Here is a 20,107-nt window from a genome sequence, read left to right as displayed (position 1 = left end):
GAGTCAAAGAGGCATATTTTGTTGAGAGGCTATGGCGAACTGGTTCCCACCCCCGATGACCTATATGTTTCAATTCTGTGAGTTGGCGATAAACGCCCACGCACAAAGTTGTGTGGCTGGAAACGACTCCAAAAGTCCAACGGAGGGTATGTGGCGTTCACCCCTGCAGAGGGGGCGAGTTGGCTGTCAGGACCCTCAAAGGCGGAGTCGTCCACTTGTGGCTAAATGCTGGAAATGAGGATTCTGGAGGCTGGGTGGGAATTCCGGGTTGCTCAGTACCAGTACCATAGGAGGAGAGGGTAGTGGTGACACTGAACTATGTCTAAATGTGTCCCTGGCCACCTGAAGAGTGCTGCCCAGTGTAGAGTGCTCAGTAAGGGCCTTTGGGAGAGGTGATGATATCCACGGCCATCTCTTGGCTGTGTCATCAGAGTCCTCCATCTCCATAGCTACCCAATGTTTCGCCTCTGCATGACTGTGCCAGTCCACCAACCTGGTGAGGTTTGCTGTAGTCGGCTTTCACATCCAGGATACCCACTCCTTCCCTATGCTTCGCCAGATGGAGAAGTTGCAGTCTAATGCGAGACCTGCAATAGGACCAGACAAAATCTCATAACGTTATTTTAACGTCCAGTGTGCACGAGGCCTAAAGGGTGCCTGGACTGAAAAAAGGTTGAGAAACACTGCTCAGTGATGAATGTTAGTATTACACATTTAAATGAAATTTATTTTTGAGGCAGTGACTTCTCCCATAATAATAAAAAAAAAAAAATCTATACGCACATGGCACACTTATTAATGAGAAATTAACGGTGATCCTGAATGATTCCCATTACAAACTCTTACACAAGTGCCAGACCTGGCTCAACCAATTTCCATCATCACCGCTGACCATTCGCTTCTTGGAATTGTAATTTTAAGTGTGGTGGAACTTCTTTTGTTATACACGAGCCTTTGGGGAACCCCCTTCCTCCCTTTTTTTGTTTTTCTACTCTCCCCTTGAGTTCCTCCTGACTCTTCTCCTCCTCTTCTAACACTATTTTATTTTTATTATTATATATAATATAAATTTTCTCCACAATCTCACCCCTCTACTGTTTTCTTTGCCGCACAAGTGACTCTTTCTCCCATAAATAGCTGCACTAGAACTACTGTATTTTTCGGACTATAAGACGCACTTTTCCCCCCAGAAATATGGGGGAAAATGTGCCTGCGAATATACGATTGGCACCCCCCCCCCCCCCCAATCCAGAGCGCTCCTCAGCCTTAGGAAGGGCCACGGCTTCGGCCTAGCTCCGGAGTGGCGGCCATCTTGGTGCACCCGCCGTTTGAAATGTGATCGCTCTGTCAAATGACAGAGCGATCACTTGTAAACAAACCGGTGTCATGATGACGCCAGTTCCTCTCTCCCCTCTGTGTACAGATCTGTACAGGGGAGGGGAGAGATCAGATGGCAGCAGCGCTGTGGGCTGCATCTGTAGTGCCCACAGTGCTGCTCTGTGACAAGTGCAGTCACAGCCATCCCTCCATACCCTGCCACTACTCTTCAATACCCTGCTAATACTTTCTATGGTAATGGTCACTCTGCATTTTCTATAGTAATGGTCACTCTACATTTCATGGGCACTGGAAAATATTTTAGTACACAATTTGGTTCAGAATGTTTTTTTTTTTTTTTTTTTTTTCTTGTTTTCAACCTCTAAAACCTAGGTGTGTCTTATGGAGCGAAAAATACGGTACCTTGAGCAGGCTTGTTAATGTGAATTGAGGCCCTACCCCTTCACCACCTGCTGATTGATGGTATTCTTTATTGTACCCAGGGCTGAACTTTTGTATAGGTGTTTTTATATGCACTTAATTATACTACGTATGTTTGGAACAAAATTGGATAGAGCCAGCTGTTCAGTCTGCTTCTTAATAATAAGGGCCATTTTTACCATTACACCATCTTGGAAATTATGACAGATCTGAAAATGGGAGGGCTTGTGTCCACAGCCATCTTTAAAGTGACACTAAACCATGTCCTTATTATCCAAAAATAATTAATACACTTTCACTGCATAAAGGCCCTGTAATTTATAGTTGATTAAGTTCTTTCTTACTGTCTTTTTTTTGCCTACTTGTAATGTCCTCAATGAGCTCCCAAACCTTTCCTCCCCCCCCCCCCCCCACTAACTTCTGTTTGTAATGAGCAGTGCACGCTAGTTGTCAAGTGCACAGCTCTATGGACACTACACATCCCATAGACCATAGTTCCTATTCCAGGGGTGCTCAACTGGTTGCCCGCGACCTCATGCTCTGGCATAGCGGGTTGGCAAGCTCAGATCATGGGTTGTCAACCCACCATCCCAAAGCATCAGAGTGGAGGGAGCAGGAGTTGCATAAGCTGATGCTTCCTCTGTAGCACCAGTTCCTGTGCCATGCAAAGTGTATTTGGGGTCACTCCTCTTGGGGCAGGAACCTTTCTAACAGCCTAGCAATGCCAGCAGAAGATGAAAAAGAAAGACAAAAAGGTCTGTTTATTAACCATTTGCCGCCCGCCATATAGCAATATGATGGCAGCAAAGTGGTTTAGTTATCCTGATCGGACGTCATGACGTGATCAGGATAACAAGCCGCCGTGCGGTGATTGGAGATGCGGTGTGACACACCGCAACTCCGATCGTGGTATGGAGCCTCTGACAGAATCTTCTTACCATGTGATCAGCTGTAACCAATCACAGCTGATCATCGCGTGAACCAGGAAGTGCCAGTAAACGGCTTTCCTCGGTTCACGCTGACGGGGAGAGCTGATCGGCGGCTTACCCGGTCAGGGGGGTGGGGGGTGAGGAGTCTGCGCTGATAATCTGCACATTGATCATCAGTGCATCCCCCATGAGATGTGCCCATCAGCTGCCAGCCTGTGCCCAACAAAAAATGCCTGCCAGTGCCCATAAAAGTGGCAATCAGTCCCCTTCAGATGCCACTCAGTAATGCCTGTCAGTAGCTCCTCATCAGTGCTCCCTATCCAGTGCCACCTCTCAGTGCCCATCAGTTTTTTGTTTTGTTTTTTCAAAATAGTCTGTCTTTTTTGTTATTGAAGTGGCTAAATATCACATAGTTTATTTTTTTAATGGGCATAATAACCTTTTTTTTTTTTTTTTTTTTTTCTTCTTTTTATAGTACTATAAGGCTCCTTTCACACGGGGCGGATCAGTGCTGATCCAGCCCGTATATATCCACTTGCACAGCGGGGATCGCCGGAGCAATCTCTGCCGAGCAGGCAGAGGACAGGTCTGTCTCTGCACACTGCGCAGGGACGGACCTGTCACAGCGCCGCTCTCCCCTATGGGAGATCGGGTGAAGACGGACCGCAGTGTCCGTCGTCATCCGATCCGATGACGGATGGAAAAACAACTTTTTCCTCCGTCACACTTTTTCGGATCGGAGCGGCTTGGATGTCAGCTGAAAAACTGACAGGCGGACCTCAACGGATCGTCCGTATAAAAGGGGCCTTAGGCTGCTTTTAGAATGATCCGCAAGTGCAGTGCACCTGTGACTTTCCTGCACTGAACCATAAACTTCTATCATATCCTGCGCGTTTGGTACGTGTTCTGAAAGTTGTAATAGTTGTCTATGGCAAAGTGCAGGTAAACCGCAGTGCATGCGTGAGAAAGCAGGATTATAGAGGGTTCACGCTAAGGGCATATTTGCAATTTGGGGGCTGGTAAAACCCTATAGTTGAGATGTGTTTTTTGTTTTGTTTTTTCCGCACCTTCTCATACCACTGGTGTAGCGTCAGGGATCACAATGATGACCCCCTACCCCCATGCTTCAGTGGGCCTGTGCAGCCTTCCTATCGCATTCTGTTTTACACTTGGAGAGAATAAGTTCCTGTATATTGCCGCCCCTCCTGTCCATTTTCCTCCTGCAACCATTGAACGCTGTCTTCTCCTTCTCTACCTCCTGCTGGCTGTGGGAGAAAAATGTTTATTATGCTATTCAAAATAAGAAATGAAAAATTCTGAACTATTTCATTGTGGCCTGTGACCGGTTACCAAATCACTTAAGTGGCCCTCGCTCTTCATAAGGTTGAGCACCCGTTCTAGTCCATCTTGGGAGTAAGCAATTGAGAGTGGCTATGTTTATACATACAGGGGACACCTATTGTCGCCTGTACCCTTTAATTAGGAAGCAGGCAAAGTCGCGAGGTATTTATGTGGACAAAATATTCAAATCACCACCCTTCCTAAAGCCTGGCACACACTAAGCTTTTTTTTTTTTTTTCTCTTCCAACCCAGAGGGTTGAATGAAAAAAAAAAAAAATGTCAGCCGTAATAATGCTCCCCCACCCCTCTCCAACACACTCCCGTGTGTTTATTTTTCCAAAAGTCAAACCAGAAATGGGATTTTTCTACACAATGATCCAAAACACTAGAAAATCCACCAAGGATTAGTAAAAAATAAATAAAAAATGGAGTGTTATGGGTTGGCCTAATCAAATCCCAGTGAAATGTTGTGGGTGATTTTAAATTGGCACTTCATGCATAAACTACACAAACATTTCCAAGTGAAGGAATTTTCTTGGAGGTGTTAATTGCAAGGACTGGTGGGCATTTATGCAAATGTAGTCATCTCTGGTAAAGGGGGGGCTATACCAGCTTCTGAGGTCAAGGGTGTACATACTTTTTTCCACAGTACACCATTACATCTATTGACATTTCAGTTGAATATAAAAACAAAATAGATGCAGCGCTAATAACAACACATAATTGAATTACGTGATAAATTAATTTGTGAATAATGAATACAGTTAATTAACCACAAAAGGAAAAAAAAGAAGAAAAAGAAAAAAATTTGATCAAAAAAAAAAAAAAGAAGTCCCATTAGAATCAATAGTGAAAAAATTTATATAAAGTGTCCACGCAATAAGTGAGTAATAATGATCTCCGTGATCTATCTTCAAACAGCATGCAATGTGCGTCCTCTTCACCAAAAATAATGTATAGATTGTCTGCTTACCAAAGGGTGATGACTGCCAAAAGAACAGTCTCGCCTAGCGTTTGGGAAATAGGTCTCCTGCAACCCTTTAGATGTTCATAGAGCCTCCGTATGTAACACTCAATACCGGCAAAAAAAAGACTTCCATAGTGTGATACCGTAAAATCAATACGTTTTTAATAAAGATAAAGTTTGCACCCACAAATTAGTAGTCATCAAATGACCGAAAATATATCCAAGTGTGTAAATCTCCAATGCGATCTCGTCAAAACAATTGCTCTACTTCCTTGTTCCTGTATCCATCCACTGTCTTGTGGCTAGCGTGATGATGTCACCGTCAAGGCCCCACCCTACGCGTTTCATCAGCAAACGGACATCGTCAATCCCCATTTTCGGCCATTTGATGACTACTAATTTGTGAGTGCAAACTTTATCTTGATTAAAAACGTATTGATTTTACGGTATCGCACTATGGAAGTCTCTTTTGTTTCCCGGTATTGAGTGTTACATACGGAGGCTCTATGAACATCTAAAGGGTTGCGGGAGACCTATCTCCCAAACGTTAGGCGAGACTGTTCTTTTGGCAGTCATCGCCCTCAGGTAAGCAGGCAATCTATACATTATTTGTGGTGAAGAGGACGCACAGTGCATGCTGTTTTAAGATAAATCACGGAGATCATTATTACTCACTTATTGCGTGGACACTTTATATACATTTTTTCACTATTGATTCTAATGGGACTCTGCATTATTTATCTTTTTTTTTTTTTATCACATTTTTTTTCTTTTTCTTCTTTTTTTTCCGTTTGTGGTTAATTAACTGTATTCATTATTCACAAATTCATTTATCACGTAATTCAATTAGGTGTTGTTATTAGCGCTGCATCTGTTTTGTTTTTATATTTGTGTAAGAAGTACTGGGTACTGGACTTTTTTGGTGCTGGCTGCTTATATAGCTCACCTTGGTTATAGTGCAGCGTTTGCCGGAATGCTTTTTGAAAATTTCTGTTGAATAAATCATTGAAAATGGTGAATTCTCCTTGTGTTCCTCTTCAAGTATATCACCTTTTATCTGCAGGCACTGTTTGAAGATTATGTGCCTGTTCAAATATGTTGAACAAGCCATCAGTGGGGTGTACTTACTTTTTTACATAATTGACCATCTCTGGTATGAGATAAGGTGGAAGTTTGAGTCATTTTGCAGTTTGTGTAATCTATCTATCCTGCCCTTCAGATGTATTGTAAAAAACAGCTGATATCTGAACCTACAGAAAGTTTTTTTTTTTTTCATTTTGGTGTCCACTCCTCCCCACCTGGCTGCAGGGCTGATATATAATATGTAATGTTTATGAAGAAATAAAAAGGATAAGAATTTAATTGTATACTACAATACATACAAACATAATAAAAAAAAGGAAAAACTCTGTAGATTGTAAACTCCTAGGAGCAGGGCCCTCCTAATCCTCTTGTATTGTTATAGTACTATCTCTTTCTATTATAAGGTGCTGCACAAACTGTTGGCACTATATAAATCCTGTACAATAATAATATATTATTTTGATGTTCCAATTGTAAGGATCGGAATTATCCATCTGTAGTAGAGGAAGGTAGAGCTAATCCAGTTCTTCTAAAAAGTTGATCTGTGTTGAGGTCACGCACATTGTCCTACATAAGATAACTCACCAGTGTTTGTTTATTGTGAAGTAAGTGCAGAGTGGAAGGTCAAGGAGCTTTGTACTCTGAGATCAATAGATGACCCAGTGCCCTGGGTCTATTTACCGGCAGAACATGTCTGTTTATCTAACTATAGCCTTTTAATGTTGCACTCAAGCTTGCAGACCAGGTCAGCCAGTATGGATGTTCCTGACAAGGTTCTGCATAATGTCTGTGCTTTATTGCCTGCCCGCAAACAGGAACTTTTAGGTAAAATCACACATTGGCTAATATGTTTCAGAATAGGTCATTTTATGTCCAATTTGCTAATAAACAGTGTAGGTGCAGATCCCACACCTACATCAACTGGGAGATATCATGGATGGTTCTGGTTCTTCCATGGGTCCTCTTTGTTGGATATATCTAAACGGTACCTCATAAGGGGCATCTATATAAAATACCTAACCACCTCTCCCATCCTCTGGAATGCCCTGCCCCAGTCTGTCCGATCAGCCCCTACCCGTTCCACCTTTAGGAGATCCCTGAAAACTCATTTATTCGGGGAGGCCTATCCCACACCCACCTAGCAACTGTTCCCGAGCCACCTCCATCAATTCATTCTCTGCAGCTATTACATTTTGTACCACCCCCCCCCCCCCCTCCCTTTAGAATGTAAGCTCCTACGAGCAGGGCCCTCCTGTAACTTTTGTATTGAACTGTACTGTAATTGTGTTGTCCCCCCCATCCATACATTGTAAAGCACTGCATAAACTGTTGGCGTTATGTAAATCTTGTATAATAATAATAACCACCTTAAAGTGGTTGTTAAACCACTATAGTATAAGCATGCCATTCCCTCCGTTAAATAATATTGTGTCCCTGTACCTGTGCCCTAAAAAAAATGCTGATTATACCTTATAGCCGAGTGTCTCCCAGTGCCACTCCTCGGGTCTCTCCTCTCCCAGGCTGACAGCTATAGCGGGAGGGGCTCAGAACTCCCTCTGATGTCAGGAGGGGAGGAGAGAGAGCCGAGGGGTCACATGAGCACCCAGTAGATGCTCAGATATAAGATATAATCTGCATTTTTGTTATACAGCACAGGCACATATTTTATTTAATGGAGGGGATGGCAGACTTATACTATAGATATAAGAGCAGCAGGAGGGAAGGATTGTGGAGTGGACAGAGCTGACAGGTATGGAGGAGAGTGGGGAGCAGAGAGGAGAGCTGCATATGACGGAGGCATGTAAACTGACCACAATGTCAGGGCTCAGCATCCATGATAAACCATAGTCAGTTTAAAGAGGGGAGGGCAGAAAAAGGCAGGATCAGCCAGATACGCAAGGCCAAATTACAAAGCACAAGCACTGTGTTGTATAACATGCTTTAAGAGTAACAAATACTTTAACTTGCTGTTCAACGTGTCAACTGGTTCAAGAATTTCCAGGATTACCATTCTGCTTAACTGGTAGTGTCTGATCGTGTGTGCCAAATAAATCAAGCACTAGCTTCACGGCTCTAAGTTACAAAGTGGTCTAAAATATACACTCTTACCACTGTGGCTAAAGTACTCTGAAGGTGCTGGTTGTTAAGTGGCATATGTAGCCAAATATCTAAATAATCTAAAACTCTCGACCAGGGTTCTATGGAACCCTGTGGTTCCTCCTGCGGTTGTTAGGGGTTCCATTAGGCAGTGGTGAATCGATCTCCCATCTACAATGACCAGCGACTGTAAAATTTTCCTCTTGCTACCAATGTAAGGGGTCATTTCTACACTGACCACTAATGATATTAACTATTTGCATTTCTCTTTTAATCATACCACTATTAATTTCAAGATTGTTACTGAAAATAATGTTATCTACAGCAGCTGGTATTAAAGTGTCTTCCCTGGGTGCCAAATACTCTAAGCACAGTGGGATTGATTTACTAAAGGCACTTTGCAAGTGCAATTGCACTCAATTTCCCCAGAATTTAATATATACGGTGAAGCTCTGCTGAGTTCCATCCTACAATCATGTGCAAGCAAAATATTTTTTTCCTTGCACCTGATTGAGTATTCTTTACAAAGCCAAGCTTTACCACATTTCCTAAGAAAAAAGAGTGCACAGTCTATATTTAATAAATCAACCCCACTGTTCTTCATCCTGTTTTTATATATTTTCTAGGGTTCCTCTATGACATGAAAGTTGAGAAAGGCTGGTCTAGACTCAAAATGTATGTAATATACAGTATATATGTATCTGTACAGTGAATACAGTATATATATATATATATATATATATATATATACACACACACATTGATTTATTTGCATATATATTATTGCAAGACCTGTGAGTGCCTCTATACCTGTTTTGTATATTTATTATTATTATTAATAATATTAGTATACAGGATTTATATAGCGCCAACAGTTAGTGCAGCGCTTAACAAAATGAAGACAGACATTACAGTTATATTACAATTTGGTGCAAGATGAATCAGAGGACCCTGCTTATTAGAGCTTACAATCTAGGATATGTGTATATAAATATATATATATATATATATATATATATATATATATATATATACACACACACACACATAGTGCTCAGCATAAATGAGTACACCCATTTAAAAAGGAAGATTTTACCACTTCAGCCTCAAGAGGATTTACCCCCTTAATGACCAGGCCATTTTCGGTGATACGGAACTGCGTTACTTTAACTGACAATTGCATGGTCATGCGACACTGTACCCAAATGAAGTCCTTTTTTCCCACAAATAGAGCTTTCTTTGGGTGGTATTCGATCACCTCTGCGTTTTTTATTTCTTGCGCTATAAAAAAAATAGACAGACAATTTTGATAAAAAAAACAATATTTTTTTTTTTTTACTTTCTGCTTTAATACTTATCCCAAAAAAATGTAAAAAAACTAATTTCTTCATCAATTTAGGCCAACTTGTATACTGCTACATATTTTTGGTAAAACAAAAGCTCCCAATCAATGCATATTGGTTTGTGCAAAAGTAATTAAAGGATAGATTTATGGACTTTTAATTTTTATTTTTTTTATGGTTTTTACTAGTAATGGCGGTGATCAGCCATTTTTAGGGGGACAAATTGAGGTGGATCTAAGTGACAGTTTTTGAGGACCAGTGACACCAATAGAGTGAACGGTGCTACAAAAATGCACTGATTACTGTATAAATTACACTGGCAGGGAAGGGGTTAACATCAGGGGCGATTAAAGGGTTAAAGCGGGAGTCCGCCGGGACTCCGCGTTTTTTTTTTTTTTTTTAAAGCCAGCAGCTACAAATACTGCAGCTGCTGACATTTAAAATAGTGACACTTACCTGTCCAGCGCGCCCGCGATGTCGGCACCCGAAGCCGATCTCTCGATCGTCTCTCAGGTGCTGCCGCCGCCATCTTGGGTATGGGAATCAGGAAGTGGAGCCTTTCGGCTTCATTTCCTGGTTCCCTACTGCGCATGCGCGAGTCGCGCTGCGCAATAAGGATGGACCCGCTGCCTCTGGGATCTGTGTGTTTCCCAGCAGGCAGCGGGGGACTTTCAGAAAGGGGCGTAATCTACGCCCCTTTCCGCAGAGAGCTATCCCGGAAGTGGGTGCAGATACCTGTACTGTACAGGTACCTGCACCCCCCTCCCCCCTGGAAGGTGCCAATTGTGGCGCCGGAGGGGGAGAGGGTTCCGATGAGCGGAAGGTCCACTTTAGGGTGGACCTCCGCTTTAAATGTGTTCCCTGACAGGAACTACACAGAGATCGTGGTTCCAGATCACTAGAAACAGCAGATCTCCATGTTGTCCCCTTTCAGACTGTGGATCTGCATGGTATATCTCAATGAACAGAAGAACAATTTTCAAAATTTTCACAAAACTGAGTTTTATAGAAAATTTGTTTAGTTCATTACATGAAAGTATGTTTAATAATATAACTTAGATTACAAAATCTTCAGTTTTAGACAAATAAGTTGATGCAAAAAATTAATACACTGTACAACAAAAACCACTCCATCTAGTATTTTGTATGACCTCCATGATTTGTAAGGACAGCACCAAGTCTTCTAGGCATGGAATGAACAAGTTGGCAACATATTGCAACATCTATTTTTTTCCATTCTTCAAGAACAACCTCTTTTAGAGCCTGGATGCTGGATGGAGAGTAATGCTCAACTTGTCTCTTCAGAATTCCCCATAGGTGTTCCATTGGGTTCAGATCAGTTGTCACGTACCTTTAAGCAGAGCCCGGAGTGCAGGGAGTGGCCTCTCGTAGACCTCTGACTCGAGAGACCCTGGTAGTGGTGACAGGGGCTCAGGAGCACAGAGGGGCACAAGTGCCTGACTGGATAGCAGATGGTAAAGGCAGAAGACCGTTGAAGGAGGAGGTGTATTGTAGTCCGGTGTCTGAATGCAGGCAAAGGTGAGATAAGGTCCAGCAGACAGCAGAAGGGTTCCTGTAGTCCAGCAACGGCATACAAGTGATTGCAGGAGGTGACAAACAACGGAGGGGTATTGTAGTCCAACAACGGATGCAGGTGCAATGGATAAGCGGAAGCGGAAGAGTCCAGTAGTCTGTGGCCAAAGGTAGAAGGCTACAAACGCAGAAGGAGTACAGCCAAATATTGCGGAGGACTGGGAGGTGTCCTGTAGTACAACAGCAAGCAACTTACAGTTGACGGATGGTGTAACAGTCCAGGTCAGGCACAGGCGGGCAGATCAGATACAGAAACGGAATCCAGAAGAGTAGTCGGGTACAAGCCAAAGTCGGGGGGCAGGCAGCAAACAGCAGAATCGGAAACAAGCCGGGTTCTATACGGATCAGGGTACAGGTACAGGTACAGGTACAGGTACAGGTTCAGGTTCAGATTCAGATACGGATCATCAGGACGCACAGGAACGCTGTTGATCAGGCAGCAAGGCAGTGAGGCATGGATCCAGTTTAAATAGCGCTATTGGCGCCAATTTGCGTCAAACGGCCGCGCGCGCACCCGCGTGATCGCGGTAACGCTCCTGGAACTGGGCAAGAGATCTTCTGCGACTTTCGCCGCTCGGACGTCCGTGAGGAGGATCTTCCTGACATTGCCCCCCCCCAATGGGCAGCCTCCGGATGCCCAACTGGGACATCTTACCTGGGTGAGATCTTTTAAATGCCAGAACCAACCTCTTGGCGTGGATGCCAGTCTCTGGTTCCCAGGAGTTCTCTTCTGGACCATACCCCTTCCACTTCACCAGATACTGTACCTGGTTGCGTCTCTTTCTGCAATCCAAAATTGCTTCTACTTCAAACTCCTCTTCACCATTAATAAGCACAGGTTCAGGAGGACCCAGGTTCCGATCGGTGAAGGGATCCTGGATTGAAGGTCTTGAGAGGGACACATGAAACACTGGGTGAATACTCAGCGATTCTGGTAATTTCAGCTCATAAGCCACATTGTTAATTTTCCTGGAAATTGGGAAAGGACCCACAAATTTTGGGCCCAGTTTTCTAGATGGGCATGTTAATTTAAGATTCAGAGTAGATAACCAAACCAAATCTCCGGGTTTTAGGTCGAGCTCCCCTCTCCTCTTTCTGTCAAAAACTGCTTTGTTGCGTTCTTGAGTTCTTGCCATCGTTTCTTGAAGCAACTTGTTATTGGTGCAGAAAAAGTCCAAAGTTTCTTGAACTGCTGGAACCGTGCATTCTGGGATATTGGCTGATAAGAACTGAGGGTGAAAACCATAGTTCGCAAAGAAGGGAGATTGATTAGTTGCAGAATGAACAGAGTTATTGTAGGAAAACTCGGCAAGTGGTAAAAGGGATACCCAATCGTCTTGCGAAAAAGAAGAATAACACCGCAAATACTGCTCAAGGGTCTGGTTCGTTCGTTCGGTCTGGCCGTTGGTCTGGGGATGATAGGCAGACGAGAACGAAAGATCAATTTTCAAGGACTTACATAAAGCTCTCCAAAATTTTGACGTAAATTGTACCCCTCGGTCAGAAACAATGTTCACAGGTATACCGTGGAGTCTTACAATCTCCTTAATGAAGATCCTTGTGGTCTCAGGGGCAGAAGGTGTACCCTTCATGGGCAGAAAGTGAGCCATTTTGGACAATCTGTCGACCACCACAAGGATAGTGGTGAAGCCTTCTGACGGAGGTAATTCTACAATAAAGTCTATGGAAATCATTTTTCAAGGCCTTTCCGGGATGGGGAGTGGTTTCAGCAACCCCCAGGCTTTGGTCTTGCTACTCTTGTTCTGGGTACAGGTAATGCAAGATTCAACATAAAGTTTACAGTCTCTTAGCAGCTGAGGCCACCAGAAGGTGCGTTGGAGAAGTTCGGCGGTCTTGTGTACCCCAAAATGACCGGCCAATTTGTGGTCGTGGCAAGACTTGAGAACAGCAACCCGTAGTTGTTGGGGCACGTAGATCTTGTTTTCATGCCATAACAAGTTATTGCTAGAGAGTAAGGTGGTGTTTGAGGGATGTGGAGCTGAAGATGAAGCCTGCTTAAGTTGGGATAGAAGATCTTCCTGGAGCATAAGGAAATTTCCGGGCGCAAGGATGGTGTCTGTGGGTTGAAGAACTTCGGGTTCGCTGAACATCCGGGATAGCGCGTCGGGTTTGGTGTTCTTTGATCCGGGCCTATAGGTTATGTGGAAGGAAAATCTTGTAAAGAACAGTGCCCATCTGGCCTGACGCGGCTTCAGCCTCTTAGCAGTCTTTAAATACTCTAAGTTCTTGTGGTCAGTGTATACCAGAATGGGATGGGCTGCTCCCTCCAGGAGATAGCGCCATTCCTCAAGTGCGGCTTTGATAGCGAGTAACTCCCTGTCCCCGACATCATAATTCTTTTCCGCTTCAGACAATTTACGTGAGAAGAACGCCACTGGGTGCAATAAAGCCTTTGGGCCCTGTCTCTGAGAAAGGACTGCTCCCACTGCAACTTCGGATGCATCCACCTCAAGGATGTAGGGTAGCGCAGAATTAGGATGCTTCAGGACAGATGCTGATACAAATTGTTCTTTAAGGGAAGAAAATGCGGCCTGTGCCTCCGGAGTCCACTGGAACTTGATACCTTGTCTCGTTAATCTGGTGATTGGAGCGATGATTGTAGAAAATCCCTTGATGAATTTTCGATAAAAATTCGCAAACCCCACAAAGCGTTGAATTCCTCTTTTATCAGTAGGGGCTGGCCAGTCCAGGATGGCCGAAACTTTTTGCGGATCCATCTTGATTCCATCCACCGAAATAATCAGCCCCAAAAACTGAATGCTGCGACGTTCAAACTCGCACTTCTCAGGTTTTGCGTACAAGCCGTGTTGGCGAAGCCGAGTGAGAACCTTCTTAACGTGTTCCCTGTGAGCTGGCAGAGAGGGGGAGAAAATTAAGATGTCGTCCAGATATACTATAACAAACAGGTCGAGAAAATCTCTAAAGATATCATTCACAAAATGCTGGAAAGTCGCAGGAGCGTTGCATAGCCCAAAGGGCATTACGAGATATTCAAAATGTCCGAAGCGGGTGCGGAAGGCAGTCTTCCATTCGTCCCCGCTTCGGATACGGACCAAATTATAGGCTCCGCGAAGATCCAATTTTGTGAAGATACTAGCTGATCCAAGGCGCTGGAATAATTCGGGTACCAAAGGCAGTGGGTACCGGTTCTTGACTGTAACTTTATTTAAGTCCCGGTAGTCAACACAAGGGCGGAGAGAATGGTCCTTCTTTTCTACAAAAAAGATTCCTGCCCCAGCTGGGGACGTAGAAGGACGTATGAACCCCTTTTTCAGATTGTCGTCAATGTAAGTCCTGAGAGTCTCCAATTCCACTTCTGTTAAGGGAAATATTCTCCCGAAAGGGATTTCGGCTCCGGGAAGGATCTCAATTGGGCAATCGTAGGGTCTATGAGGGGGAAGTGTTTCTGCCCCCTTCTTGCTGAACACGTCCAGGAAGTCATGGTAGGTCTCAGGAACGTGCTGGCGAGTCTCAACATCGGTCTCCATACACATTAAATGGGGTAAAACCTTAGTTGATTCTTGAAAGCAGTGTTGACGACAATAGGGGGAGAAAAAGAAAATGTTTCCGGTGGACCAGTCTATTTGCGGGTTGTGTGCCCGAAGCCAGGGCATACCCAGTATGATAGGGAAAAGGGGAGATTCAATAATGTCCAGGCAGAGTTGTTCCTGATGGTTACCGGAAATAGTAGCAGTCAAAGGACATGTCTCTTGTGTCACTGGTCCTGATTTGATAGCTGACCCATCGGCAAGGTGTACAGACAACCCTTTCGCCCTGGGCCGTAAGGGCACTTGGAACTTTTGGGCAAACGATAAGTCCATAAATCCACTGCACGCTCCAGAATCAACTATTGCGGGGACTTGAATGTTCCCTCCGGGTAGCTGAAGAGAGACGGGAACAGCCAGGTGAGTAGCATTACTAGGCACAGCAGGTAAAACAGGAGAAGATACAGAAGAATGCTTACGGAATTTGGCAGGACAGGATCTCACGTAATGTCCGGGTTCTCCACAGTAAAGACACAGATTGTTGAGCTGCCGGCGTTGTCGTTCCTCGGTGGTGAGCGTTGGTCTAAGTAAGCCCAGTTGCATGGGTTCAGGCGTGTCAGCAGCAGGATGTGCAGGGGGATTAGGTACACGGGGTAACATCCAGACTGGTCGGGACGGCCCGGCAGTGCGTTCTGTTCTCCGTTCTCTCAAGCGTCTGTCTATCTGGATGGAGAGGTTGATAAGGGCTTCAAGAGTTGCTGGAACACCCACCCGGGCCAATTCATCCTTTAGAGGTTCAGAGAGTCCCATGCGAAACTGGTATCGCAGAGCAGCATCGTTCCAGGTAGTATCGGAACTCCAGCGCCGAAATTCAGACGCATAGTCCTCTGCCGCTCTGCGGCCTTGCTGAAGAGAATATAAAGCTGCTTCCGCTGTGGCCGCCTGTTGAGGATCCTCATAAAGCAAACCCATGGCTTGAAAAAAGGTATTCAGGTTATTAAGGCAGGCTTCCTTTTGCTCCAAAAGGCGGTGGGCCCAAGCCTGGGGCTCACCCAGTAGGAGGGAGATAACAAAACCCACCTTAGTGGATTCTAGAGAGAAAGTTCTGGGTTGAAGTGCAAAAAACAATTCACAGGCATTGCGAAAAGCTCTATACTTGCTGCGATTTCCCGAAAACCTCTCCGGAGTTGGGACCTTGGGTTCAGGGGGTAACATAACCACTGATGGCGCAGAAGAAGTTCCCGACACGGTAGGGCCTGTGGTAGATAAGACCTGGAAACGCTCTTCCAATCGAGAATAGCCTTCTTGTAGAGATTTAACAGCCTGGGTAAGTCCAGCAAGATGACGGCATAAATCATCCATGGCCGAATCTCCCTGCGTGGGCTCAGACATGTCTGCCTGATACTGTCACGTACCTTTAAGCAGAGCCCGGAGTGCAGGGAGTGGCCTCTCGTAGACCTCTGACTCGAGAGACCCTGGTAGTGGTGACAGGGGCTCAGGAGCACAGAGGGGCACAAGTGCCTGACTGGATAGCAGATGGTAAAGGCAGAAGACCGTTGAAGGAGGAGGTGTATTGTAGTCCGGTGTCTGAATGCAGGCAAAGGTGAGATAAGGTCCAGCAGACAGCAGAAGGGTTCCTGTAGTCCAGCAACGGCATACAAGTGATTGCAGGAGGTGACAAACAACGGAGGGGTATTGTAGTCCAACAACGGATGCAGGTGCAATGGATAAGCGGAAGCGGAAGAGTCCAGTAGTCTGTGGCCAAAGGTAGAAGGCTACAAACGCAGAAGGAGTACAGCCAAATATTGCGGAGGACTGGGAGGTGTCCTGTAGTACAACAGCAAGCAACTTACAGTTGACGGATGGTGTAACAGTCCAGGTCAGGCACAGGCGGGCAGATCAGATACAGAAACGGAATCCAGAAGAGTAGTCGGGTACAAGCCAAAGTCGGGGGGCAGGCAGCAAACAGCAGAATCGGAAACAAGCCGGGTTCGATACGGATCAGGGTACAGGTACAGGTACAGGTACAGGTTCAGGTTCAGATTCAGATACGGATCATCAGGACGCACAGGAACGCTGTTGATCAGGCAGCAAGGCAGTGAGGCATGGATCCAGTTTAAATAGCGCTATTGGCGCCAATTTGCGTCAAACGGCCGCGCGCGCACCCGCGTGCGCGCTCCCGCGCGCACGCGCACGCGCGCACCGCCGATCGCGGTAACGCTCCTGGAACTGGGCAAGAGATCTTCTGCGACTTTCGCCGCTCGGACGTCCGTGAGGAGGATCTTCCTGACATCAGTAGACATATCTTGGCCACTAAATCACCTGTACTTCTTCAGAAATGCAACAGCGGCCTTAGTTGTGTGTTTTGGATCATTGTCATGTTGGAAAAGTGCACGACAACCAAGGGCATGGAGTGATGGTAGCATCTTCTCTTTCAATATAGAGGTGTACATCTGCGAATTCATGATACCATCAATGAAATGCAGCTCCCTGACACCAGCAGCACTCATCCATCCCCACAGAAGGACACTGCCACCACCATGTTTCACTGTAGGCGCCATGCATTTTTCTTTGTACTTTTCACCTTTGTGATGCATAAAGTTTTGAAGCCATCAGATTCATAAACATTTATGTTGGTCTCATCACTCCAGATTACAGAGTCCCAGTAGTCATCTTCTTTTTCAGCATGGGCCCTGGCAAATTCTAGGCAGGCTTTTTTGTGCATGAGCTTTAGGAGAGACTTCCTTTGTGGATGATACACATGCATGCCATTATACACCGTATTGTTTCACCGGGAAACAATCACCCCAGTTTGGCTTTCTATTTCTTTAGCTAAAACGCTAAGGTGATAAGTTCTATGGACGGCCTGGACTTTGCTTTGAGATGTTTGCAGTTCCATCTTTGTTAAATTTTTGTATCACTTTTGCTACAGTATTCTGACTGATAAGTAAAGCTTTACTAATCCTCTTGTAGCCTTCACCTTTCTTGTTTTATTTGTTACGTAACACCCTTTTGTAATCAACAGTCTGCTGGACACCTGTTTAATGAATAATTACACTCACTTGTAGTTGAATTCTTGTTAATTAGAATTTTTGTTGTCTAAAATTTAGCTTGGCTCCTAAGACTTTCATTGGGGTGTATTAAGTTTTGCAACATGGTCTTGAATGAGTTTGTAAGGAAAAATACTTTTTTGTGTATGCAAATTAACCTCCCTGGCGGTATGATTCATTCTGGTTTTAGGTGCTGAAAGCGGTACAATTATTTTGCATGGCAATTTGGCGTTTTATATTGTAGTCCTGTAATTCTTAGGAATAACTCTCTTAAATCTGTTCAAACCAGAGTCTAATAGACATCCCGGGTATGATAAAGTTTATAATATAATAAAGAATAATAAAAATTATTCAATAATGTAATCAGATCCTAAAACACTGAAAAAGGGACACTTTTTGGTTGCTATGGACAATCTCCAAATTCCAGGCAGAAAAAACAGTATTTATAATATAAAAGTGCATGCAGGACATTGCACAGACCACTAGGGACAAAGGGGGTGTGTATTTTGTAATACAGCACTGTAATCTGTAAGATTACAGTACTGTGTGTGTTTTGTGTCTTTTTACTTTTTTGAATTTGGCGCCGATCTCCGCTCCCGTGCCCCGTAACGTCGCAGGGAACGGAGCTCAGCGGCATTCGGCACTGTGTGAATCGAGCGGAGGACAGCTCAATCACACAGCGCGGAGGACATCGCTGGATCCAGGGGACAAGGTAAGTAACTCTCCCTGTGTCCTCCCTGCATCCAGCAATGCGATCCTGAGTCTGGCTCGGGGTTACCGCTCGTGGTGCTGAAATCCCAAGATTACCGCTAGGAAGGTTAACAAATCTTGGTTGCAATCAAAGGCATGTATTTAGTTCACACATTTTGCAATACATGTTTAAGATGGCCAACTGTGTCAGTAATCCCTCTTTATTATTATTATAATACACAATTTATATAGCGACAACAGTTTACGCAGCGCTTTACAATGTAGAGGGGGACAGCACAATTACAGTACAGTTCAATACAGAAGGAACAGGAGGGCCCTGCTCATAGAGCTTACATTCAAAAGGGAGGGGGTGGTGGTACAAAAGGTAATAGATGCAGAGAATGATTTGATGGGGGTGGCTCTGGGAAAGTTGTTAGGTGGGTGTGAGATAGGCTTCCCTGAATAATTGGATATACCGGGACAGGGAGTTCCAGAGGATGGGAGAGGCTCTGGAGAAGCCCTGAAGGCGAGCATGAGAGGGGGTAACAAGGGAATTAGAGAGCAGGAGTTCCTGGGAGGAACAGAGTGGACAATTAGGGTGATATCTGCAGATGAGGTTGGGGCGATGTTGTGGATGGCCTTGTACGTTTTGCTTAGCATTTTGAGTTTTATACGGTGGGGTAGGGGAAGCCAGTGAAGGGATTGGCAGAGAGGGGCAGCAGTCACGGATTGGTTAGTGAGGTGTATTAGTCTAGCAGCAGCATTCATAATAGACTGAAAGGGGATAGTCTGTGTAAGGGTAGGCCATTAAGGAGAGAGTTGCAGTAGTCAAGGCGGGAAATCATCAAGGAGTGAATACGTTGCTTTGAGGTGTCATTAGTCAGGAAGGGTCGAATTCTGGAGATATTGCGGAGGTGAAGACGGCAGGATTTAGCCAGTGATTGGATGTTGAGGCTGAAGAAGAGGTTAGCGTCGAGGATTACACCCAGAACCCTGGCATGTGGGGAGGGGCCAATGGTTGTGCTGTTGATCTTAATGGTAAAGTCATGGGGGGAGGACCGGGAAGGAGGAAATATAACCAGCTCAGTTTTAGAAAGGTTGAGTTTAAAGTGGTTGTAAACCCTTACAAACCACTCTGACCTACAGGTAAGCCTAGATTAAGGCTTACCTGTAGGTCCAAGAAATATCTCCTAAACCTATACGGTTTAGGAGATATTTGCCCGAAGACAGGCACCACTGTCTACGGCGCATGCGCCGTAGACAGCGGCGTGCATGAGCACTGAGCGCGGCATCGTCAATGACGAAGATGCCACGCGTGTCGGCTCCTGTGCGAATGTGCGGGAGTGACATCATTGCGGCTTCGCCAAATGACAGCGCTGGAGCTGCGAGACCCCACCGAGAAGAATTATGCTTTGCCTTTGCAGGGGATGAAAGAGGATGTAAGCCCATCAGGGTTTACTTCCTCTTTAAGAAAGTGTTGTGACATCCATACCGATATGTCATTCAGTAAGTTTGAGATCCATGAGGAGATCGAGGGGGTGAGTTGAAGAGTGGAGAGATAGATCCTGGGTGTCATTGGCGTAGAGGTGGTATTGGAAGCCATGGGAGGTTATCAACTGGCTCAGGGTGGAGGTATAGAGCGAGAATGGGAGGGGCCCAAAGCATAGAACCCCTGTGCATCCCCACACCGGTAAACACGGCCCTCGCATGTGTATAAGCTGTAGTACGCCCCGCATAAACGAGGCCTTAC

This window comes from Lithobates pipiens, unplaced genomic scaffold (genome assembly GCF_037356315.1).
Source record: "Lithobates pipiens isolate NorthernLeopardFrog02 unplaced genomic scaffold, aLitPip1_a1.2 Scaffold_18, whole genome shotgun sequence".
In the NCBI taxonomy this organism is placed as follows: domain Eukaryota; kingdom Metazoa; phylum Chordata; class Amphibia; order Anura; family Ranidae; genus Lithobates; species Lithobates pipiens.
The sequence above is the reverse complement of the archived record's forward strand: the minus strand, read 5'-3'. Positions refer to the sequence as shown.